The sequence below is a fragment of the Rhinolophus sinicus genome, chromosome 16 (genome assembly GCF_057876585.1).
Source record: "Rhinolophus sinicus isolate RSI-liver-muscle chromosome 16, RSI-T2T, whole genome shotgun sequence".
Classification (NCBI taxonomy): Eukaryota; Metazoa; Chordata; class Mammalia; order Chiroptera; family Rhinolophidae; genus Rhinolophus; species Rhinolophus sinicus.
In genome coordinates this window covers 49,853,368-49,873,062 of record NC_142516.1, presented here as the reverse complement: position 1 = coordinate 49,873,062, position 19,695 = coordinate 49,853,368, and the positions used below count along the sequence as shown (strand labels likewise).

The 19,695-nt window shown below is 38.7% G+C and overlaps 1 long non-coding RNA gene across 1 annotated transcript; it reads left to right on the top strand.

The window, feature by feature from the left end:
• Window positions 1-11,173: 11,173 nt before the first annotated feature.
• LOC141571342 (uncharacterized) lies at window positions 11,174-19,395 on the top strand. Its single transcript, XR_012496104.2, has 3 exons — window positions 11,174-12,910; window positions 17,823-17,881; window positions 19,101-19,395. It is a non-coding gene; the product is annotated as an uncharacterized LOC141571342 (long non-coding RNA).
• Window positions 19,396-19,695: the final 300 nt, after the last annotated feature.

The window sequence follows — 19,695 nt, the reverse complement described above, 5'->3', positions numbered from 1 at the left end:
AATTGTTCTAATTAGACGATTACATTAACTGACTTACATTTTTAAAAGATAACTGACTGCTCTGTGATAAGATCTTCTTAGGAGGGGGGCCAAGTGTGGAAACAGAGCAGTTAGGTGGCTATTGCAATAATGCAGTTGATAGATTTAGTGGGTCTGTTACAGGGTGATGGCAGAGCTCTCTCTTAAGAGAGAATTGTATACACTTGGGATATAGTTTGAGGAAAAATTGGTTTTGAGGAATTGCTCTTTTTTTTCCCCAGAGAAAAATTTTTGAAAATCCTGGATTAAGAACCAGATTTGTAATAGACTTCTCAAGAGAGGTATACAGGATTCTAGAAGACAACAGATTAGCATCTTCCAATTTTAAGGGAAAATTATTTTGAACTAGAATTCTGTACTTAATTCACAATCAAATGTGATGATAAAATACAAATGTTTTCCAAAATGCAAAGACTCAGTATATTTACCTTCCAGGCTTAGTTTCTGAGGAATTAGTTGAGGAATTAAAAGTTTTTAAACCAAAAGAAGTAGAAGACATAAGCCATAAAAAATGATGGAATTAATCCAAAAGTCTGTTACAGATATTGTCTGGTGACACTCAGCCCTACACTGATTTTCTGTGTGCTCCTCTGTACTGCAAGGGCTGCAAACCTGAAAACGACCTTTTGAGATTTCATTGACAGCTGGGTTCTGGTTTGTTTCATTCAATGGGTGGATTTTAAATGGAGTTAAAATACAAGGGGGAGGTAAAAGACCTGATTCTGGTGGTGACTTCAGTTGCTTTAACACAAATGCACTAGCCACACTGGTAGAACTTCCACCAGTGTCTGTGGGGCATGTGTTCCTGGAGCACCAGGGCATTGAAAGCTTCTTGGTGACACAGGGAAGTGTGGACCTAGGAGTTCCTGCAATGGTGGTGGTGGTGGTTTACTGCAGTTACTGTCCCTGGGTAATACCACCTTCTTCCTTTTGCTCTGTCTGTCCTTCCAACACTTTAGTAAGGAATTACTTTAAGAGGTAATTCATTCCTCCCTACTCGAATTATCTGAAATAATTTCTGCTTTTTTGTTTTGTTTTGTTTTTTGGCCTGGACACTGAATGAAAGAGACCAATGAAATGAAATCATAAGTTAAAAGACATTTCAACAGACCTTGAAAGCAACTGATGTTTTATGTAAGAAGTCAACAAGCTCTAAGAATATCCTCAAGAAGAAAAATGGAGTGATTTCTAAGCATTAGAAAGAAAAATCTAAGGAATACGATAAAGAAAACACGTATTTCTTCTCTGAAAAACAAAGTATGACTAACTAACTCCAGGAAAAACAAAAGTCTAATGAGAAGGTCATAGTGAAAATATGAAGCAAACCAAAATATATCATGATGATTTTGAGACTTTGATGTAGTCTAAGAGATTCCATTTTACCTAGATTCTTGAATCATCCTTTTTTGTGTGGTAAAGTGGTCATCTCCTCAGAATCACATAGAAATTAAATGTAATCCTAGAAAGACTTGGCTCTATGTGAGCAGATAATAACGTTTGTTCATTTCATCTCTAAAAATCGATCCATCAGATATATGAAAGGCCGACTTATATTTATGGTTATAGAATATAATGCAAATGTAAAAATCCGAGGACAGGAATTGGGGTTTGGAAGGACAGAGATTTAGCCAGGGACATCCTCATTTTATATGTAGAGAATCAAGAAAACAATAAAACATTGATGAAATAAGACATAAGATGTCTTAGTATATCATTTAATGCTACAAAGTACTACTATAAATAATACAATACTATACAATTTTGAAGTAGAAAAAGGGTGACGTGAGCTAAGTCCTTATCTTTTTAAATGAGAAGTCAATGACTAATTTTTAAATTCAAGGAATCAAGTTATTAGCATATTATTTAGCGTTATATTTAGGGAAATGATCTTCCAGGCAGCAGAATTGAGGTTGGGCAGGGGCGGAATTGGGCTTCTATTGTTTTTCACTAATACTCTTCTATACTATTTTAATGATCAAGTACTACTTTGATAAAGTACATTTTTTTTTTTTTTTTAAAGAACAGTGCAGCAGGGAAGGATGGTACCTGATAACATTCCGATTTATATATCTCATAAATAAATTTTATCTTCATCTATACAATAATAGAATAAAAGAGTTAAGTTAGATAATTTGTGGTGATTTCAGCTGCAAAATACTGAGTATCTTTTCAGAATTAAATGTATCCCTCCTACAAAGAGACTTTTGAAAGTGCCTTTACATTCCTATATCTTTTTATGTATCTGAGGATCACACTTAGAGATGGCCATTCAAAATACTGAGTTTTAATCACGATGAGAAGAGTACAATTAATGCAACAGATATTTATGGTAGACCTGTGAGAGTACTAGCTTCCAGAGTTGTCATTTGTAAAGTAGAAAACTCTAAATAAGCATCATAATAATTCATACCATGTGCTTAGAGATAGGAAAAGCTCAAGTATGTATTTTAAAATGAGCAAGTCTACATATTGATGAGGCCATAGTAAAACAAAACAAAGTAACCCGAGTAGGGTTTTCTTTCCTGAAGTTCAGGGTGACAGAAGAAAACATTTCCCCTCTGCCCCCCACGAAAATGCCTGTGTAGGAAGCAGTGATAATATTTAGTTGTGTATTTTGTTAAAAAGTGGTGCATATAAAAATATTTTAAAGGGGTGATGTCCACAGCCCAATCATGATTTTTTTTTCAGATTTGTTAGACATAAAATTTTCCCCCAAAATTAAAATCTACACTCTGTGATTTTTTTTTTTCTTGCTCTCTTAGCAATTATTCTGGTAAAGGCCTGCCAAGGTATCTGGAGTCAGTCAGCTCATTGGCAAGGCAGCTTTGTCCATTCATTGAACCCTGCAGGCGAGGAACCTATTGCATTTTCTTCCATCTGCCACATCCAGTTTGAATCTGGTAGGCAGTAACCATCCCTTCCAAAATGAAAGCCACCCCCTTTCAATCTGTAGGTCATCATTATGTCCCATTCCATAATATTATGCTCTTGCCATCGAGGGTCCTTATTCAGTACAACTTAGAACAGCAGCAAAATCTATAAAAAGATTTCCCATAAACTTAGGTGCAAGTCAGCTTGGGCCATAAGCCATCCACTGACCAGATGGTCCATTGAATGTTTCCTTGTATTATCCCAAACTCCAATCATCTTAATCATTTTTGACTTAAAATATGGTAGGTGATTGTACTTGTTATCTGATCCTTACAAGAATAAGTATAGCAGCTTTGTTTCTGAAAAAGATTCTTGCCATAGTGTTATTTTCTTTTCGTGCTGAGAAATTATTTCTCTCCATGCTGGGAAAATTGCTTTGTCTTTAAGCACATGATATCCTCTTTATATTATATATACACATGTTTGTGTATCTATATACGTGATGTTGTTCTGCAAATTCAGGGCAGCATTTGTCTCAGTCAAGTTCATTGTCCCACAGGGTCGTGCATGTCTCATGCAAGGCTTCCTTTCCAATAACTTTTTTACTTTCTAAGTGCTGAGAAGAAAATGAATTCCTAATGTATGGCTCTGCTAAAAGATTAGCTGACTCTTGGACTTGGCTTAATTTTTCATTTGCCATGTAGAGCAAGATACATTAGTATAAGGTAGGTATTTCTCTGCCAACAAAGCTTAGATGTCATATCCGTTGTTTGGGGTTGGCGTGTTTCTTATAACAAGATTGCGATAGAGAATGTTGCTATTAACTTTGCAGGTGAACCCTGCAGGGGCAACTCCAGGAGTAGGTACTTAACTCCATAGGTTCTGTCAGTGAGGCATCTCTGCGCGAGATCCCTGTTGAGGCTTCTCGGTCCATCCTAACCTCGCCATACATCTCAATTTTCTTTCCCTTTCACAGCACCTCTGCAATTGCCTCAGGTTCTTACTCAGCTGCCATCAGCACTGATAGATCTGTGATGTTTAGTTGAAGTCTGCATCCTCAGGGGGTGACCAGCATAAATAGCAACATCCAAGAATGACAACCCTGCAGACATCTTCACTAGAGGTGAAACTCCCTCAGTTTAAGGCAGGTATCAGGTGACAAGATTTGCAGTTCCCAAATGATACAAATTAGTCATCCCCTTTCTTACCCACACATTTTGCAATGCGAGTGCAAACCTTACCTTGGCAAGAAGGAAGGCTGGGGTTTTAATTAGGGAGGCTGGGTCCAATCAGATGTTCGACCACCTCAGGACTCATTTGCAAACTTCCTGGGGGGGATTGAGGAATTATGCTGCAGAAAGGGCCAAACCCAGGGGCTCTCTTTAGGCAGCATTTTTATCCCTTTTCTCCTGGCATAATAGAAGGTTAGACTTGGATGGGACTTCAGATCTCAAATAGTTCAGTGTTATGCTCTGACAAAGAAGGAGTGCAAGGTAAAGAGAAGGGGCAGAAGTTGTGCTCTACCGGGGCCAAGTCAGACTCAGGCATTAGAATTCCTAGACCACAGTCCTATCTCTACAATACCCTGCCTCTTCCATTGTTCTTTCACATCCCTCAGGGCACGGAGCAAGAAATGACCCATTATCAAATGTTGACAAGTCCCTCTCTATTTTTGAAAATTAACACTGGAATAGGTAGCTTCAGCAAAAGAATCTCAAGCTGCTATCTTTTTTCCTTTTATAGAACTCTTCTGATTTGGTCACTTCCAATAAAGATGTAAAAATGGCATCTCCCATATATGGTGATGAAAAGAGACTAGACTTTGGGTGGTGAGCATACAATGCAACACACACGGTGTATTATAGAATTGAAGACTTGCCAGTTATATGATGTTATTAACCAATGTCACCTCAATAAATTTAATCGAAAAGTGGTAGCTACCTTCAGGGGGTTCTTGATGGACAGCCTTTTCCTGTGGGTATTTGACAAGTTGATGGTTTAACTGAAGGGAAGAGAATGAAATAGATGCTCATTCAATCTCTAGCCTAATCATAACATTTGCAAAGGTGTCATTCTGACATGAGAGCATGGCTTTAGTGAAGAGATTATGTTGGTGCAAAAGTAATTGCGGTTTAAAAGGTTAAAAATAATGGCAAAAACCACAATTACTTTTGCACTAACCTACTAGATTATTAGCATCCTAGCAGGAAATGTAAGAGCTCCAAGATCTACGTCATGAACTTGGTTTACCCTAGTCCATATCTGTTGAAGACAGACTTAAAAGATATCTGGCAAGGGTTAGGCATAGCCACATGAGGATATCTTACATGGTGAGGTTATTGTGTTGAGTTTGCCACCGTCTTCTGCTGCACAGGTCTATAAAAACTGGGTTTTCATCCACTGAAAGTGGGTACACTTTCAGGAGCAGACATGCCCTACCCAAGTTAGGAGATATTAATACATAAAACCAGAAAATTGAATGCTTATTTATTAACTAACATTTGGAAATATTTCTGTGTTGTGCACTATAATGTTTATGTTGGCACATTTCCCCCTAGTTTGAAAATCTCCATGGGCAGCCATATTAAGAAGTTGGCTGCTGAGGATCAAATCAGAAAAAGGGAAGGTAGGTGATTTAACATAAATGGCATAGTATAAATTAGCATGATATGGTCATCTCTACACAGGAATATTCCAGTGAAATCCTAATACTGAAGGCCCACTGGATAAGACTTCTCTGCCCTGGTCAAATCTAGTTATGCAATTCAACACTTGCCATTGTTACTCTTTTGTTCTATGATTCCATTTCAGATCATCTGCTCTCCTCATTGATATCATTTCTAAGATTTGTTAATATCTTTATTCTCTTAATAATTTAGTCTTACTGGCTTGGAAGCATTCCATTTTTAAGGTGTCTTTGCGTATATGGACTCTAATCCATTCGTGCAGACTTTGTACTGTATCTCTGATACAATGTCATCACTTCCAAATTCTGAAGGATAACTCATTGCCAAGTCCACTCCCAGTGCAGGTACCAACAAGTGTTCACATGTAGAAACTTGTTTTTTGTGATATGTTGAATGGATGCAATTTAGCAAAGCATTGTTTTATTAGAAATGTCGACTGGCAAAAATAACTCTCCAGATAAATCCACAAGAAAAAATGGTTTATTTGGGAAAAAGGAAAAAGAAACAAAAACAACCACTGCAGTATGGGAATGCACACCTCCAACCCAGAGCTCCAACTGGCTCCCATGTGAAGAAGGAAAATGATGGGCCAGTTCCAAGATGCTTATTCTATTTATCAGCATTCCTCCCCCTGAAGTTACCACAAAGTTCAATATGAAGTCAGGGCTAGAGAGTCAATGGGGGAGGGGGGCAGCTTCACCTACAGTCCTCCCAGCTCCATGGTTAAGCATCCCAAGATATCGGTTCACTTTTATCAGAAACAATATCTCTAAGCAGTAATCCAAACCTTAATGTCTGCTTTATCAGAGCTATTAATGATTTCTTTCACTTTTGCTGTGGCAATTTAGTAGCATAAAGTATTCTCCGGCAGTTTCGGGATTTAGTTAAGAGACAACAGAATGCAGCTTTGTTGAGACCACTCAATGGGAATTTAATTAGAAAAACGTAAAGCTATGGTCTATACAGAGAGAAGGAGATGACACATTTTTTTCTTCCACTAACAAACCAAGCACTCCAGATATAGCCCTTTAGTGATTAGAATTTTTTTTTTTTTTAACCAAGTGCCATTTCTTGGTCATCTTTCTCAGCAGATTATTTTCTAAGAATATGCTCTCCAGAATAGTGTGTGATTGGTGTGGGGTGAAGGGTATTTATAGCAGAAAAGAAAGTATAGAACAGGGAGTCAGATCTTGTACACAGCATCTAACCATCACCAACCATTAGAATTTTCTCCAAGTACAAGTTTCAAGCACTTAATTGAAACAGCTGTTTCACAGGGTTCTCATCCAGGATTTTCAGTATTGCTTCATGACAGGAAAGAGTAATGAAAGTGATATATAACTTTTGGTTGTGGGAAATGCTTTTGGCTAAGTGGGAGGTAAATTGAGATAAAACTAAGTCTAGTGAATTGAAAGCTAAGTTGGGAATGAGACAATCAAAGTTATAGAGCTGGGAATTGGGAGAAGTCTGTATTTACCATTCTCAGCCTCAGTTGTGATATAAAACGATGCATGCACATATAATCCTTTACCCAGGGCTAGTCCCTGCGAGATACAGAACCACAGGCAAATCACTTTCCTTCCTTGGGCCTCAGTTTGCTCATCTATAAGTAGTTGAGATGTTTGACTTTATATTTAGTGATCTGAACGTTCAGCTATTCGGAACCCCACAAGTAGAGTTCCAAAATGCAATCCTCATACTTTTTACACCTACTTCAGTGGGAAATACAGTCCCTCCCTGTTTTAATCAGTAATAATTTTGGTTGCAAGTAACAGAAACTCTGACGAAGAGTGACTTAAATATACAAATGTTTATTCTTGCATGATTTGAATTGTAGGGGTAGGCAGCTGCTGGCTTTAGTTCAGGGTCTCAATTATGTCAGGACTGCCTTTTTCTTATCTTTTTTTGCCTTTGGTGGTGAGTTGGTCACCATAGCTACAACAGCAAATCCTCTTTCAAGGCTTCATAGAAGGGAAGTAGGGGGTAGGGGGAGATGGAGTAAATGCAATAGCTGCATAGGTCCCCTTTTTTGAAGAACAAAAGCTTTCTCTCAAACCTTCCCAACAGGCTCATGATTAGGTCGGATTGGTCAGAACTCTATCAAACGACAAACCCTAGGCTCAAGGGAGGCTGAGGAAGTGAGTGCAGTAAAACTTGGCTATAATATGATTAGTGAGGTTCAAAATGTAACTGCATAAAATGCAGGACTGCATTGCTTTGTGGTTAAGAAAAATAATATTTTGAAGTTATCCTCTTGATAAGTCCAGTGCCCATCTGGCACCTTGCATAATCTTTGCAACATTTTTTATTATATTCCCCATTCTGTATTTCATATTCCCATGACTATACTGTGTCTAGTAATTTGCTCTTTTTAATTCCTTTACCTTCTCCCCCATCCCCTCCCCCTCCCATCTAGCAACCAATAGTTTTTTTCCTATATCTCTGAGTCCATTTCTGTTTTGTTTGCTCATTTATTCTGCTGTTTAGATTCCATATATAAGTGAGATCATATGGTATTTGTTGTTCTCAGAGTGACTAATTTCACTTAGCATAATATTCTCAAGGTCCATCCATGTTGTTGCAAATGGTAAGATTTCATTCTTTTTTTATAGCTGAGTAATACTCCAATGTATAAATGTACCACAGTTTCTTTAACCAATCATCTATCAATGGGCATTTCAGTTGTTTCCATATCTTAGCTATTGTGAATAGCACTGCAATAAACATAGGGGTAGATGTATGACCAATGTACCGTACAACTGAAGCTGAAGTAGAATAATACTGTATGTCAACCATAAGAAAATATCTATATCTATATATCTATATCTATATCTATATATTTATATCTATATCTATAACTGTATATCGTCAAGGGAGGTGGAGTATAACATAAGGAATATAGTCAATGGCATTATAACAGCTATAAAGATATCAGACGGGTAGTAGCTTGGGAGTGGAGGGGTTATCACTTTGTAAGGGGTATAAATGTCTAACTATTATGTTGCTTTGTACACCTGAAACTAATGAAAAAATTAAAAATAATATTTTTCAGGCTATATGTACTGTTACATAATAACAGTGAAGCATTTATGGTATGCAGCTGACCATCCACTGAACTGAGAAAATCTCAGTCACTTCCTAGTCACATCTCTTCTCCTGAAAAAGTGAAGAACTTCAACTCACAGATGGGAGCTGGGAAGAGCATGGGAGCCAATTTTCAGTTGTGATTTTGTATTATTGTGGGGTGCATCACTGTGCCACAGAATTTTACTCTATAGAGTTTAATTTTACTGTGGAGATAAGCTAAGGGAGTATCTACCACAATTCCCCATAAGTTTCCATATACCGTGGGTGCCAAAAACATGTATACAAGTGGACACTTTGGTCAGCATTGCTCAAGCAGTCGTTCGCCATAATCAGAAGTGTCTGGACGCTGATGGTGACCACTTGGAGTATCTCTTGTAATTGCAGAAGTCAAACGTGACTTGTATTCATCTTTTGTTATCGGTATATATTGAGTATTACAATTTTAATACAGTTTTCCTTTCTTAAAATCTGTATACATTTTTTTGCACCCTCTGTATATGTAAGTCCTCACTTAAAATTGTCAACAGGTTCTGTGACTTTGAGTGAAATGACACATAATGAAATCAATTTTACCGTAGGCTAATTGATATAAATAAGCTTCTCATCAGTACAAAGTGGTAGACTATCAGAATAGTTACTCTTCAATAATAGGAAACTTGTTAAACACACCTTGGTAAAATCACATAATGCAATCTCATGCACTATCATATTACCAACCATCTGAAACAATGTTTCAGAACTATATTTTGTAACTTAGAGCGATGTTGATGATATTTTGATTAGACTAGAGTCCGACACTTTAAGTAGGATCTGAATACTTAATATTTGTTTAATAAGTGGATGAAGATGCAGAAAAGTAAATCTTATTTTTAATATAAAGTATCAACATATCCAAATAGGAAACGAGATGGAGAAAACCATATTTGATATAATATGTCCCATAAATACTCTGTATTTCTGAAATCTGTTGGGGTGATGGCAGTATAAGGTTGGAGTTCAGGCCCCAAGTGCTATGCCTGAATAAAAAGTTCTGATCAGTAAGTTGTTACCTAAGGAGCCTGGTTAACTGGATGTTTTTTGTTTGGCTGAGCAATGAAATAATGAGCTTAAGCAAACTTTGAGGCAGAGAGGAATTGTTCTACAAAAGAGGGCTGGCCTTATGTGACAAAGGAGGAAATGAGTAAATATGTTTCAATTACTTTTTAAAAAAATGCCTCCTGTGAGTCATTTTATGTAAGAAAAATCCCTGGACCAAGAAGTAAATTAATAAAGAGGATTTAGCTAAGATTCTTTTTCTCTGGGCCTCAGTTTTCCTCATTTATATAATGGAGGCATATAATTTTAAAGATCCTCAAATATATTGTTTGAAGTACATGTTGATATTTGTGGAAAAGACTAAGGGAATGATTGATGAGCATGAAATACACTGGATATAATTTTTAAAGTTGGTATTATACTTCATTTCAAATTTTAGGGTATGGGGGGTCATAGTAGAATATCTCTGTTAAAAATTTTTTTTGCAAAGATAATAAACTGTCATCTGGAGTCTCCAACGCAAGTGATTTTCCAGTTTAGAAGGAGACTATATAGTTTTTTGTATACTTTCTGAGCAAGGAGAAGAAATCTCTTTTATTTCTATCATAATTCTTAAGTGAGAAAAATGTCAGCATTTTTAGGATTGTCATAGCTTCCTGATATGTCATAGAAGAAGAGGGAAGATTGTAAAGAAAGTAACTTAGCACTTATCTTGCTGTCTCTTCAGAGTAATGCTTCTCACATTAAAAAGAGGTGACCCTCAGGAAATATAAATAAACTCTATTTTTTAAAATGCACATACTCCATATAATAATTGTTCAGAATTTCTAGAAAGCATACTCCCAAATCCTACAAGGAACATAGTCTCATGTTTTTATATTTATATATCTCTCTTTTGACTTCATAACGTTATTACCCGGGTGGACTGCCCACTGTTTCTTGATCTGAATGTTTTTCCCCCTAATAATTCCAAAAAGTTGAATGGATCCATAAAAAGAAAAATTTGAGATGATTAAAGACATTAAAATCATTAAAAAAGAAAAAAGAATTCAATGCTGACCTTTAAGGTAATTTTAAAAGTTTCACAAATATTTTTTTCAAACAATATCATCCTTGAACCAAGAATTCACCTGTTCTGCTCAGTGCCAGACTAGGAATCCACCAAATGGTTATGAATGCATGATTAAATGAACGAATGAATGGCAACTTTGACAGAGACAATGCTAATTTAGATTTAGAGTGTAATATACATGTACATAAAATATATATAATTATATTGCTTGTATATTACATTTTATATTTATTATATATTTGTATTTATTTTACACATATTATTTTATGTATTTATATATTATATTAGTTATATATTAGTTATACATTATATATTGTGTATACAATTGATATAACATGTACACACACATATATATATTGAACAAAGCTATCCTAGTATTTTTGCTAAAAACCCGCTCCTTTTAGTGCACATCACACATCACTTTGTGACACACCTCTTCAGTCCTCCTTCTGATACTCTCTCTTGGCTCATATATTTCAGGTTCCAGACGTCTCTGAGGTGAACAGTTCTGTGGGTTCCAACCAGCTGCCCACTGGTGCCAGCTGAGAGCCTGTTGGCTCCAGTCCCAGGGCTTCTCTGTTGATGTTCAGGCGTGGATCCTACAGCGCTGTGCGTGGCACTCAGGCATGTACAGAGGCAACTGTGGAGGACTTAGGCCTCATGGCGTGAGTTTTGATCGGTGAGAGATGTAAAGTGGTGGATGCGTTTGCCCTTCTCTCCCCCGCAGCATGAATGGTGATGACATGGAGTTTATTCAGCCTCTTAGGAGATGGTCCCGTGACACTGGGCAATCAGTCACTTAGAGGTGGCCACCTCAACAGTGGCTCCTATTGGATGTCTCACTTCCCTGCCCAGCCAGTCTCTCACTAGCGTCCTGGGAGTGCACTTCCTAGTACGTTTTCTGCACAAGCCATTGCCTCAGGTATTGCTTTCTGCAACACCCACTAAGGCTTAATTTAATTTAATTCCTGATGTTTAATTTAAGAGGCAGGTTCTGTATCCGGTTTTTCTTTCCATTCCCATATGTCCACAACTCAACCACCCACTCTATTGTTTCTTTAAAGGAATCGAGTGTTTTAGAAATAATAAAATAATCAACCTGTGGTGCGGTAATATTCTGAGATGTTGCTTTGTGTTCTTTTTCTTCTTCCCTCACTCTCAACCCAAACCTACACACAGGAATTTCTACCAAGACTGAAGATACTTGCAGGAATTTTCTGTCATTTATTTTCAAAGTCAAAACAGTTTGAAGAGATAAGCAGCTAGAGGAGAGAGATAGTCTTTGAAGATAATTGGAAAGAAGGAGGGTAAACTTTGCTGAGATGCTAAAAAGAGAGGTCAGAGATCAGACTGAGTCAGAAGTAACAGTGGGAGTGACATGGGAGGAGCCCAGGACTCATGCTCTTTGTGGCCAGACTCAGAGCAAGCTATAAGACTTTTGAGGAGGTGGCCGTGTAATGTCCTTTGGAAGGCTGGTCCCCAGGCACTGGGGTGCCAGCCCTTGGCACAGACTCTGAGACATCATGTGTGGGGCAGATGAGACCAAAGGCTTCAAGGGGATGCAGACTGGGATAATGGGTATCCTGGAAGTAACTAGCATGGACCCATACCAGGAAAAGCCTTCCTGACGTCTTGGCCTTTGTAAGACTTTAAGAGCTTAGTCTAATCCTGGGATGAATTCCGATAATGACAGGACTAAATTTCTTGCCACACTGTGTGGATTTAAGAAAACAAAGAAAGAGATAGTCATCACAAAAACACATCCTGTTTTTGTAGACTGGGATTCATACTTTCAGTAAGCTTGTTTTCTTTAAACAGTCGCATCATTTTTTCCATGGACTAGCTACCCCAGGTCTATATAAAGGCATTGGTCAAACTTTCCCTTCAGATTATTCCTGAAAAGGGGGGGCTATATTTTGGGAGGTGTTACCCAGCTCATCACCACAGCCTCAGAAACCGTTACTTGAGCTGTTGAACTGTTGGCATTCTGATTGCAAGGATTAAAGGTCAGCTTCAGAATAGAAAGGTATAAAAAGGATTAGCCAATGCCAGTGGCAGCCTGGCAAGGCAATAAGCATTGTTGGAGTTAATGTTGTTTTACTGCCACTGACGGCTGCAGGTGAGTCTTCGGGAGCTATCCCGCTGGAGGTCATTCTGGGCAGAGGAACTGGCATTTGGATGATTTTGTTTGTAATGAATTATTTTGCAGAGAATGGCTTCATGCCACCCTTTACTATTATTTTGATGAACAAAAGCCTGGCTTGATGAAGGGCAGTGTGTATAGTACAGTGTGAATGCATGTGCATGCATTCTGGCTCGTCATAAACAAAAGCCAGTTATTTCTCAAGGGACATGGGGTATCCTAAGTGCACTGCTGAAATAAGGTTATATTTCTAAAGATAGTAGTCCCATGAAGAAACAATGGAACTAGATTTGCCGGTTTTTCTGGCTCTAGTTTATCAGGGTACCTAAGAAATTACATTTCTGTAGCTTGTGTTAAAATTCGAAATGATGAAGGCAATTGCCAAGTCAACTTGGATACCTGCCCCTTCTCTTTGGCAAGGGTGATCATTTTTTGACAAAAATCTTATTACTCTTGGAACTCACATTAGTATGGAAAGTCATTGTTGACCACCAAGTCTGGAGGGGAGGATATTGATTAATTTTTAATGTACAGGCATCCATATTGTACCAGTCACATGTCAGGATTTTTCCACACATTGTTTTACTTAATCTTCCTTACATCTCAGAGAGAGGGGGATATTCTATACTCTTTGAGGAAGATAAAGAAACTAAGGCTACAAAGCTACACAGCTAATAGGTCAGTATTTTATCAGTCAGCTTATTCTGCATAATCAGCAGCTAAAAAATCACTGTGCTACACAATGATAGACATCTCTCTTACTCGTCTGGGAGGTGGCTTTGTCCCATGTGTATCATTCTGAATCCCAGGCTGGAGGTGCATTTCCTTTTCTAGGAATTGCCCATGTCCAAAGGGAGATGAAGCATCCAAGGTGATACCTCCTCCTTGGAAACATCTAGCATTTATAACTAGGAGACCCAGGGTTTCAAAACCCTGGGCTTTGTGCCTCTAGTAGAGAAAACTCTGGAGAGTTATCTCAGCTTCAAAGCTCCTTATGGGATCCACATTACAGTTCAATTTATTCCTCTGTGGAGTGCTAATTTGCTTATTTCCCAATGAACCTTCTGCATGAACATCTCCACCTGAAAGTATGTTTCCAGGGAACCCAACTAAAGATAGGGAAAGATTTCCTTAAATTTTTAATTATTCATTCAAGTAATGTTCATGAAATATTTACTATATTCCTGGCACTGAGATAGGCTCTGAGGGATACAATGGAGGATATGGTAGACCTAGCCCAGGTTTGCGTGGGGCTTATTGTCTTGTGGGTGAATAACTTGGGAAAACGCAACTACAGTGCAGCATGATAAGGACATGAATGGAGTAAGCTCAGAAGGCAGAGGCTACCCATTACTGCAAATGACTACGTATTACAGGATTGAGGCAGAACATATGCACGCAATGATGAGTGGTAGGATACGTGGCTAGGGAGATAGGAGGGAGTCTAATCAAAAATGAACTTGTGAGTAATATTAAGGCATTTGGGCATAATCGGGAGACAAGGGGAATCTCAAAACTAATGAGACATTTAATATGAGACATAATCAGATTGGTTTTTAGAAATCATCTTGGTGATAGTCACTGTAGAGACTAGATCAGCAAGATTGACTGATAACATAACATTCTTGAGGGTTTTTGGTTCTTGTCACAAGGCTGTAAGTTAAAATTTTCTCTCCTTTCTACAAACACTCCTAGCTTTCTCTTTTAGTGCTTCCTTCCCTTCAAGTCTGGACGTATGTATATTTTGATCTGATTTCATTTTCCTTTAAGATGATTTCACTGGAAAAATAAGTTGGGATATGTAAATAGAAAAATAAAGAAAAAAAGGATTGCACGTGTATCTTGGGGATGGAGGTAGGAGTAAGCAGAAAGTATACTGTGTGACTTGTGTCAGTGGATCCTCCAGAATATCTTGGATCTTAACCCACATCTTATGGACCAGTCACTTAAAATATTTTCTTGTTGTAATTTCAGTGTGTGTTCTATCATCTCTACTCAATTCTAAGTTTGTTAAGAGGAGAGCTTGTGTCTTATACATCTCTCACTTCACTATGCACTGTTCAAAATCAAGACTTTACTAGATGTTCGGTTGATAGAATGAAAGAGTGTATCTAATTGGTGACAATGGGAGGGAGACATTTTGGAAGAAGAGTAACATGGGGAGCAAAACCAGGCAATAAACAATAGCCAAGGTTAGTTTGCTCTCTGTTCACAATTCACCCAGAAAGTTTGTGTTAGGGGCAAAATATTAGATAGTGCTGATTATTTATAGCTTTTCTCCTTCTGCCTTGTGTCATGAGTGGGAATTTTTAGACAGTTGGGGATGAAGGAGGAAGAAATATTTGGGTGGGGACAAGAAGCAACAGTAATAAATGGGACTTGGGTGAGACAGACAGGTGAAGGAGAGCTTGAGAATCTTTCTATGTCATAGAATGTAATATGCTTTCTTTGATGCCTTTGGGAGGTTTCACTATATTTAAATTACTTTGTAATGCTTATTTGAATGTCAGATTTTAGTTTTTGTAGAATGCTATGCTTAGATGGGCATTAAGAAGGCTCAGTTTAGATGATGTGTTCTATTTAGATTAGGAAGCAGAGGGTTCTGTGAGGCTCTTTTTAGAAAGGCCTCTGTAATACAAAGAATGAAACATAGTCCTTATTTCGTGGGATTGTCTGCCACATGCACAAACATTCTGTGGATAAAATTGATGACAATGGGTGGCACCAAAGCTTGTCTCTCAAATCCTTTGGGAAATACGTCTTGTCTGATCACCAAGACTTCCAGTGAACCAGAACTGGATTGTTCTGGAACATTTCTCGTCCCAGTAGGAAACACTTTACGTCCTTGTACCGCTCCCATCCTTTTGTAGATTTCAGCTGCATGCTAGGTTCTAGGAGATACCACGGTCGTAATATGAGGAGCTTCTGCTCAATATGTCGCACATGGAGTCATTCTGGCTGCTCATTTACCTCAGACCTTTTACCTTAATTATTACAATTATGTTCCTGCCTTGTCCCTAGATTCTTCCTAGGCCTTGTTCTGAGCGCTAGTACCCTAGCTCTCAGGGTCTGAGATCCTGCCTTAGTAATCTGTTAGGGGACCCTCCTTGTTTTTGCCTGGCTTTTGCCTAACTTTGGAGATTTATTTTTATCTAGATTAGTGCCTTGATCACCCCGTACCACCTGACCAATATCTCTAATGCAAATCTATAGTTCTAAAGTCAGCCTGTTCCCGGATCATCCATCACTGAAGTATAGCACTCAATGGCTTTGGAGAAAAGGAGTCTTGCATTCAAATCTAGGCTCTACTATTCACAAGCTCTGTGACCTTGGACAAGATTCTTAACCTCTCTAGCTACATTCCTTTATCAAAAAGACGGAACATTAACACCACTTTGAAGAGTTGTGATGACAAAATAAAATGACTCGTAATGTATTCAAGGACTCAATAATGATTATACTTCTGCTGCTGCTGCTGACCATACTTTTCTGTCTGCTCCTTGGAACACAGTTTGGCCTCCTATTTTACTGATAATCACCTGGAATATCTTTTCCAGTTCTTGGCCTTTCCCAGGACATCCAGTTCCATTGTGGTCAACATGGTCCTGAAAAATACATTGAAATATGACAGCTGGAAATTGAAGTTCATAGAATGCCTGAGTATGTGTGTGTAGGTACCAGGCATTGTGTTATAGAGAGGAAGAGGGTAGACAACTCCATCACCACCTCGTTTGGCACACTTTAGTCCCTTTGGTCTGTATTTGCATTAGGTACTTACCAGAGTGGTACCTCCATGCTACTTTCACAACCTGTCAAATATCTACTGCACACCAATCAAACCAGGCACCAAGGGGGTTACCAAGGTTAATAAGAAAAGAACTAACACTTACTCAGAATCTGCTGTGCAGTAGCCATTGTCTCATCTACATCCTTTATTTAATTTAACCCTCAGAAAAACCCAGTGAGACAGATTTTATTCCCATTTTATAGATGAGTAATCATGGGTTTCATCAGAAACAGAATATGAGACTTTAGTGGCTATAAGTTAGCTGAGACATCTAACCAGAAATGTACAACAGTAACTAAGTTTTGCCCTATTAATTATTTGAACCAGTCCTTATTTTGTCAACATATATTTGCAAAGAAAATATCCGAGTGGCATCTCAGAGACAGTGTTTTCTAATCCCGTAAGCGAAGGAGGCAGAAACCATGCCCAGAGAGGTTACACGAGCACCTCACAGGCACATCAATAGAGGAGGAAGAGTGAAATCTAAGTCTTCTATTTTTAGATCAGGAGCATCAAAAAGAGAAGAAGAGGAAGAAAGCCTATAGTATTAAAACACCAAATTAAGGTAAAACCCTTTTCTCGCATTACACATTCATATTTTTCCAATTCTGTCCCTGGATCTGCTTTGCTTATGTTTCTATTTTCATTCATGACAAAGTGCTCTCATGCCTATTGTGCTGTGCAAAGGCCAGGCAGCATAAGGGAAATCCATTTTGTTTGTTAAGAGTATAGGTTGCTACTCTGGGCCCTTTGAAAACTGTTTTGGGAGGTTTGGGAGCTTTCTTTCATTGATGACTTGTTTTAAGTGCTTGCTAGCAAGCTTCTCTCATCCTGGGGTCCCTGTTTTCAGATCACACCATTAGAACGACAGTTTGCTTTTAGGGAGGCAGAGGGGCCCTGATGCCAGAGCAGAGAGTGCAGAAGAAAGCATGAACCTGTGCGCCCACTGGGGCCTGCTTCATGCCAGCTCACTCAGCTGACCAAAATATTGTCTGCTTCACCATGAATGGGCCAGAGCAGAAGATCAACAGAGACTGTGCAGCAAACTTCAAAGTCGGCCAAGTTCACCTTCAGCTTTCTGTCCTCTTTCTACCAAAACAGGGAAGGGCTTTGACAAGTTGCCAAGAATTCTTCCTCACCCAAAGGGCTCACTCTCCCAGGTATTTGCATCTTTTAATACTTTCATTCTTGCTTGTGAAAAGGGAGGGTTTGTTTGAGGTATATTAGGTGCTAGTCATTAGCTGGAGGAATGACCCTTGTAGTTGAGGGGTTTCAGGAAGGAAGTTCTGGAAATTGTTAGACCTGAAGGCAAGGACTGCCTTCCTGGTTTTTGTATATTTAGAGCATTAGTTCTTTCTCAGTTTCACTTCTGTTATGGCTAAGTTGCATTCCCCTCAAAATTCATATGCTGATGTTCTAACCCCAAATACCTTAGAATGTAACAACATTTGTAGGTAAGGTCTTTAAAGAGTTGATTAAATTAAAATGAGATCTCTAGAGTAAGCCTTAAGTCAATCTGACTGGTGTCCTTATAAGAAGAGGAAATTTGGACATAGTGGTACCAGAAGCATGTACACACAGAATGAAAGATCATGTGAAGACACACAGGGAAGGCGGCCATTGGAAGCCAAGGAGAGAGGCCTCTGAAGAAACCAAACCAACTGACACCTTGATCTTGAACTTTGAGCCTCTAGAACTGTGAGAAAATAAATTTCTGTTGTTTAAGCCACCTAGTCTATGGTAGTTTGCTGTGGCAGCCCCAGAAAACTAATACACCGTCCCTTCCGCGGCCAGAGTCCCAGAAGCCAAAGATATTGGGTCCACCTTCATGCTCATTCTGCCCTGTTGGATTTTCCATCCCTTCCAGAAAATTCCAATGGTCTAACTTTTTTGTGGTTCCTTCTGGTCCTTCTAGAATCCAAAAGGCCCCTTGGTGGTGTGGTAAGGAACGCGGTAATATAGCAGTCTCAGGGCTGGTATGTTTTCTTAGGAGGTAATACACCGGACCCTTATATTTTAAAGTGCCAATTTCCCTACCTGCGTGTGGAAGCGAGGAGGACATGGATTATCATGGAATGATACATACTATAGAAGAACAGACAACCCCGATGCTAATTGCAGAAGAAAAAAGCGAGGAGAGAGGAAAAAAACGACAACTTGGGTTGGCTGTGTATAAGAAATACTAATTACAGTCATTTATGTAAAACTGCTTACCATTGATAGCTAATTATCATGCAGCACAATAACAATTATGTATATCATTAAATATGTATCAGATTAGTTTTATTTGATTACAATAATAAACTCTAGAGACATAAAATGTAAGGCCTAGGAGGGTCCTTAGAGATGAACATTTAGATCTACCTCCTCATTTTACAGATGAGGACACTGAGGCCAGTCTGTAGCGGCTGTTTATGGCAACGCAGGGACCGCAGCATATGTCTGTGGCTTTCCAACTATGCTTCCTGTGAGAAATTTGCCTGAGCTTAGCGCCGGAAATCAACGAAGACTGCATCCTTCCCGACTGTTCTATTTAAGTAGCACCTGGCCCAGGGACTAGCATGTCACCCTGTTGTATTTCCTTCACATCACCCATCAGTGGTTGAACTTATTTTGTTGATTTATTTGTTGTGTTCACACTGTGCCGGAGCACGGAGTAGGTGCGCAATACACATTTCTCAAGTGGAATCAATGAGTGAATGATTCATCAAGAGGGAGGGAGACTTGGGTACAAGGATCACATGGGAAACATGGATTCGGGAGATGACCCGTCGTCCTAAAAGCTGGTGCTGAGGTGTCCCAGCACCAGTTCTTCCATCTTTCTGCTTTCCATGCTTGATCATGAGAATTTTCCACGACACTTGTTAAATATACAGATTCCCAGGCCCTTCCCTGGAAATTCAGATTTGGTGGACCTGGACTGGGTTCCAGAAACTTGTAACGTGTGTGTGTGTGTGTGTTTAGCAAGCACTCC